The sequence below is a fragment of the Rattus norvegicus genome, chromosome 12, assembly GCF_021556685.1.
Source record: "Rattus norvegicus strain SHRSP/BbbUtx chromosome 12, alternate assembly SHRSP_T2T, whole genome shotgun sequence".
NCBI lineage: Eukaryota > Metazoa > Chordata > Mammalia > Rodentia > Muridae > Rattus > Rattus norvegicus.
Window position 1 is genome coordinate 49,069,022 of NC_141545.1, and position 6,608 is coordinate 49,075,629.

The 6,608-nt window shown below is 51.7% G+C and overlaps 1 long non-coding RNA gene across 1 annotated transcript; it reads right to left on the bottom strand.

The window, feature by feature from the left end:
* Positions 1 to 392: 392 nt before the first annotated feature.
* Positions 393 to 6,234, bottom strand: LOC134481208 (uncharacterized). Its single transcript, XR_015634383.1, has 3 exons — positions 6,100 to 6,234; positions 981 to 1,165; positions 393 to 746 (listed from the first exon to the last, which is right to left on the bottom strand). It is a non-coding gene; the product is annotated as an uncharacterized LOC134481208 (long non-coding RNA).
* Positions 6,235 to 6,608: the final 374 nt, after the last annotated feature.

Below are 6,608 nucleotides of genomic sequence, written 5' to 3' on the forward strand. Positions count from 1 at the left end.
TGATGGAACTGGAACCCTACCAGAGCCCTCCACCTTGGTTTATTGCATCCCTGGGCAGCCTCCGGATTGACAGTGTGCGACCTGGATGCACATTTCTGGGCCCATTTCCCTGTCAACTTCTCCCAATGTGGGTCAATTGCTTCCTACGGACCTGGCATGATTCCAAAACGGTGTGGTTGGCCTGGGGGTGGGAGGAAGGGCAGCTAGGGGTGAGATCTGATGGGGGGATGTCTGTCTCTAAAGGTCAGGGAGTTGGTGAGGTGCTAATGATGGGTTCTGGGGGGGGGGGCAGCGGGCTCGGAGGCAGCTGTGTTAGTAGAGACGTCTTGTAAGCAGTTGAAGGCCCGGAAGATGCTCTGCTTGGGTCTTTCTTTTATGTATGACTCCAAATACACATTCAAAACTTTATTTCAAGCCTTATTTTTAATGACTGTTCTTAAATGCTTTCACCTCCCTTGTAGCCCACCAGCCACCAGAGGTAGTAGAAAAGAAAGGATACGAGGGAAGGGGACCTGTTGAGAAAGGTTCTTTGGAACAACTCCTGTCTGTGTTGTCTGGAAATCAGCGGTTCAGTTCCCAGGTCAGCAGCGGCAGCTGGGTCCACTCGCAAACACTTCACGGATATAGCAGCAGTCCAGTTGGGTAGAGTTGGGTTAGCAGACCTAGCAGACACAGCCAGGCCTCAGCCTCTGCCCAAGTCAGCAGGAGAGACAAGAAGGGACCAGGAAAAGTTCTTGGCTGTGCCTCTGTCAGGGAAGCAAAAGTCAGTGAAGACCGGACACCAACAAGTGTTTCACAGCTAGCTGTACCCAAGTCCTATTTATACCCTCCAAACATCGCACGTCCTTACTTGTCTTGCCTTAGCCTGAGTCCTCAGAAGCGGCAGGAAACCACACCACAAGAGTGTTTCTGGTGCATTTCTCTCTATGGAGCCCCAACAAAAGCAGCTCAGCTACACAATGTAAGGCAGACCAACACACCTGTGCTGTTACTGAAGAATCCATCATGTGTTCTTTCATGTGCTTGCTTCAGCAGAACATCCCCTCTCCTGTGTCTGCTTCCACGAAACGTTCCTTCACGAGTCTGCCTTAGCCTTTCACACCTGTGTCCGCTTCAACGAAACGTTCCCTCATATGTTTGCCCCAGCAAAACACCATCCAAATGACTTTCCAAAAAACAAACAAACAAACAAAAAAACGTAAGTTTCCACTTCACACATTCACAACCACCCTCCCTCATAGTCCTGGCTTTTGCTCAACATTCTGTCCAATACTAACATGATCTGGTTAGAGACTATGCTAAAATTCCTTTGTCACAGCCCTTGGTTACCTCCAGGCCAGCCAGCTCCTGAACACTGGGGACTAGGAGTTACCTCACCCCACCACCACCACCATCCCTACAAGACCCTACATACCAGTCTTGCTGAAGTGCATGCACATCCTCTTACCACCCCAGGGCCTTTGCACGTGCTGTCCCCTTTACCTAGAGGGACCTCCCTCCAGGTAGTCAACTCTTGTTCCTCCTTCAGATTGCAGGTAGTAAGTCTCCTCCTCTGGGAAGCCACCCAGACTCCCACTTACCATGAAGCAAGGCCTGGGAACCTCGTGCTATGTCTAATCTGATAGTCGTCTGTTTCCCTAAGCTTGAGGCGCTCCACGGCTCCCTGGCACAGGTCCTGGCACCGTCTTATTAATGAATGAGGTGGTTCAGATTTTTTTTTTCTTTTTTCTTTTACATAGTTTTTGCTATCTAGCCCAGGCTGCTCATAAAGCAAACCGTCTACCTCCTCTCCTGAAAAATGTGAAATCTATTTCCCACCCCACCCCCCTTTTTCCAGACAAGGTCAATGTGAATTCTGGCAGGCCTGGGACTCCTAAATTCAGACCAGGTTAGCCCTGAACTCTCAAGGATCTACCTGTCTCTCTACCCCTGCCCCCTACAGCTGCTGGGATTAAAGGGGGGCTCTATTTTCTGATAGAGGATGAACGTGAAGAGGGGGGAGTGGAAACAGACTGATGAGGGGTGTGCCTCCATGTGATCCAGTTCCTCTGTGCCTCAGCACCCCCCCCTTGTGAGGTGAAATTCATGATGTGTGAGGTTAGTTCTGCTCTCATTACGGGAAGGGGGGGGTTGTCTCTTCCATTGCTTGAGGCTCCTTCACATATTCAGCGAATTCTAACAACTGTCCCAGGGAACCAGGAGGATCCCCTGTGACAGACAGGAGCAAACAGGGTTGATGCAGGGTACCCTGGGAAGAAGGAGCACCTGCAGCAGGTGCTGCCCCCAGTGACACCCTGCTGGCCACTGATGGACCCCTGTGAGCCCTGGGGGATACATAGCTGAAGGGAAAGGTGAGGGGGCCTTGGCAGGGGACAGGAGGCTGATGCAAAGACCTCGCCCTCCCTGCTTGCTTTCCATTTGGGGAGCTCAGAAAGGTCCAGTGAGTCAGAGGCTGGGCCAGGGCTGAGCGTTCAACACGGAGCCTGGGTGCTGGCAGGGGAGCAGGCGGCCTCAGCCTCCCACCCCACCTCCCCCAGTCGCCTTACCTGGCCTGGTTGTTCTAATCTAGGCCAGAGCCGGGAGGGAGCCGAGCCCCCATTGGTGCACACCATGTAGGTTTTTCAGAGATAATTTAATCAGAGCTATTAATAAGCAGAAAAGAAAGAGCTCTTTATGCTTCTCGGGGAGAAAAGGGGAGGGAGGGAACCCTGGTAACCTTGTCACTCACCTGCCCCACCCCCCAGGACATGGAGCATCTTGGGGAGGGGGGTGGGCAGGCAGAAGGGATGGGGTAGAGACCAGGGCAAACTACAGGCTGTAATGAAGAGAGGCTCAGGCTGCCTCAGGGATGGACTCCTAGTTGATCCCCCACCACAGCCCACCCCTGTGGTTCTTTCCTGTCTGCCACACCTTTGCCCACTCAGCTTGGCAGAGTCTGCACCTCCCCCACCTCCCCCCAAGAGGCTCTTTGCACCTCTGGTTTAGTGTAGTTCAAGCCCCAGCTCAAACATTTGCCTCCTTGTCCAGACACCATCTCCTACCCGCTGCGTTGGCTACTTTTAGATGTCACCTTGATAGGATCTTAACCACCAGGGAGAGGGGTTTCGGGGAGGGATGAAGGAGATCAGGTTGGCCTGCGGATGTGTTTGTTGGGGGATTGCCTTGATTATGTTGAGGGGGAAGAGGTGCCCACTGTGGGTGTCACCATTCCCTGGACAGGGGATCTGGGATTGTATTAAGATGAGTAGAAGCAATCTGGGTTCTCACCAGCAAGAGCTTATCTCTCTCCTTTCTAATGGATGGAGTGGAACCAGGTTGCGTTTGTCAATCACAACAGAAAAGAAACCAAGATATTCCCTGTCAGCAGTTGCCTTCCCTACCCAGCAATCATCTGTCAGAGCCCCTGCGGGTGGCCTTGTTCATTGTTTGCCTCATCCAGATGCCCTGGGTCAGTATTTGCTGGAGTTGGAAAAGGCTCAGGGGCTCTGAGAAGAGGGCAGAGTTAGAAGTCAGGTTTCATGGGGGGTTCCTTCCAGATGCGAGAACTCTCTGGGAATCCCAGAGCCTGGAGTGTTCCCATATTACATCACCATGGTTCACTTCCAGAGAGGGGAAAGCACCTGCCCAGGGTCACACAGCAAATTTGGGACAGAGTAGAACTTGAACACAGAGCCCTTCGGAGTCATACAGTTCCATTTGGAACCCAGCTCTGTCTTGAAGAGAGTTCTGAGGCAGGCTCAGGAGGTAAAGCGCTGTGCTGTCTTTGACTAGTGATGTCTGCTGAGTCCAAGAACTGGCAGCTAAGGGGTGTGTGTGTGTGTGTGTGTGTGTGTGTGTGTGTGTGTGTTATTCCTGTGGTTAAGTTTCTGAATTTGGAAGCGCACAGGGCTTGGCACTGAAAAGTCTAGAAGAACAACCCTCTTGTAGATTCCTGTATGAGATAGCCAATTTCCCTGGGCCTCAGTTTGCACAGCTGGAAATTGGGGGTATTGCCCTCAGCCTTGGCCCATCCCAAGACAATAATGAGAAGAACAAACGGGCACAGGTCTTATTGTAAAATACACGTGACAATGACATTCCCTGCCGATTGGGGTCGCTGTGACCAGCCACTCCCCCACCCCCATACTTCTGATTTTTTTTTTTTTTTAATCTGTAAACCTGGCACAAGTCATGGAGAAAACCCACTGGTTGGGTTACAGGTGTGGATTTTGGTGACCTTGGCCTTGCTCAAGGTCATGGAAAGGTGGAGCTGGAATTTGAGCATCCCTGGGTTTCTCTTTCCAATCAGCCTTTCCAACTTTGCAGGAGGCTTCAGTTACCAGAGAGAGGCTGGAAGTGAGGGTGGTCCCTGCCCCAACCCCCCAGCTAGGCGCTGGTGTCTGCAGGCTAGGCCTGTGAGTGGCAGAGAGATTTTCAAGGGATTAAAGCCAGCTGCTGTGCCTCCCCTCTGACCGGGAGAGGCCAGTGGGTCCTAAGCCCTCCTGGCAGATTTCCTTTTGTATAAAAAGTTATTGACTTATCAAGGTTAAAATACATTCTGTGCAGGCCAATAAAACAGGGATAGGGCCGCGTCCCGGCTGTCCGTGGAGCTTGGTTTTCATGGCAACGGGCCCTCTCTGCACATTAAATGTTCGGTTGTGCAAAGTTCAGGCGTTACATAAACAGGGAGTTAACAACAGTGTTAGAAATCAATGTCTGGCCAGGCATGGCCCGGAGAGATAGCATTGATTGGACCTTTCGCTGTTCCCGTTGTCGATAGGCCAGTCCCTTCCTGCCCAGTCCCTGCGGGGGAACCCCAACTCAGGGCTCAGACCCAGAGTACTCCCGAGAGCCTCCCTCCCTTGCCCCTCTCTGGCTGGGCTCCAGTTGTGAGGGGCTCTGCTAAGCTGTTTGGTAAACCATTATTGTTCAGAGACACTTTCTATTGCTTTAAAATGTGGTGTGTGTGTCCGGTTAAGGGAGAAGGCCTTCTGTCACCCTGAAAACATTTCTACTGCGTTGGTGCCAGGCCGTAAAAACCACCGACACCAACCTGTATTCTACTGGGAGTCTGACAAACCAGGATGTGAGCCCAAACTTGCTGTTTGATCTTGGGTCAGTCACTCCATTTCTCCGAGCCTCTGCTTAGCCTTCTGTTCTCACGAAGCTAGAGTCCCGTGGGGAAAAAAATCCAAAGGATGCATATATAAAGTGGTCAGAGGGGCTGTTGTGATGGCTTGGCAGTTAAAAGCTCGCTGCTCCTCCAGAGGACCTGGTTCAATTCCCAGCACCCATGTGGCAGCTCACAACTGTCCGTAGCTCCAGTTCTAGAGGATCTGACTGCCTCTCCTGGCTTTTGTGAGCCGCAGGGGCATGAGTACGTACTGCGCAGACGCATGTAGGCAGCGTACTGCTGAGACCTACGTAGGCAAACAATTACATAAAAACAAAACCCAGTGTCAGCCTCAAGGGGGCTCATAAGAAAGAGGAGGGCAGAACCCTAGGAGTGAGGAGCAATGTTAGCACTCAGGTCTCAGCTCAGCCATTGCCTGTGTGAACGTAGGGAACCTCGAAATCACTGTGGGCGGTGACATCATTAAATCTAGTAGAAGGCTCTTGCAAGAGCTTTGGGATTGGGCTAGACCCACAGAAGGTGCCAATACAAAGTTTTCAAAGCTGGACATGGGCACATGTGTAATCTCAGCACCCAGGAAACTGAGGCAGGAGGATCATGATTTCCAGGCCAGCACGGTTTACACTATGAGACCCTGACTCTGGGGAATAAAACAAAAACAAAAAGCAAACAGGGTTGAAGAGATGGCTTAGTGGTTAGGAGCACACACTGCTCTTATAGAAGGTCTGTGTTCATTTCTAGCCACCCACGCCCGGAAGCTTGCGACTGCCTTTAACCCTAACCTGAGTGGATCTAACACCTACCTACACCCTCCCCCCCACAAACACACACTCACAATTAAACATAATTCTTAAGAAAACAAAATCAGTTTGAGATGACCTACTGACCCTTTTCCCAGTTTTCTAATCTTAGCTCCGCCCACTTTTGCAAGCTAGGAAATCTCACCGCTTTCCGTTTGAAAGGGTGAACTTAAGAAAGAAGCTCACCATTTTCCTTTTCTCTGAAGTGTTCAGATCCACTTCGGGGTGCAGCCCAGGTATACAGTAAGCACTCAACACATGTATGTAGAACAATGTTAAACTCCTCAGGACAGCCGGCCAGTTCCCCTTCTGATTGGACACGGGGAGGGGCGTGGTACGTTAGGGGACCCAACCACAGCGGATGTGGGCAGAGACAGCAAACTGGTTGCTGAAAACCAGGCCCCTCGGGGTGGAATGCCCACCCGGAGCACTGCTCAGCTATTTCTTTTCTAGGATGGCCAAGTGAGCACCTCCCGCCAGCGACCTTGAGTAAGCGCAGGGCATGGGGTAGCTGGCTTCTCTGTCTTATTTCCTGTCTACTTCAAGGCAGGTAGCAGGGTGTGGCAGGATGGGGCAAAAGAAGGCACTCGCATCCCTAAATGACGGTGGAAGAAAGCTGTCCAAGTGCCCACCAGTGATCCAGTAAAGTCTGGAAGCCACGGGGTCCATCCACAGAGGTAGCCGGCGTTGTCAGT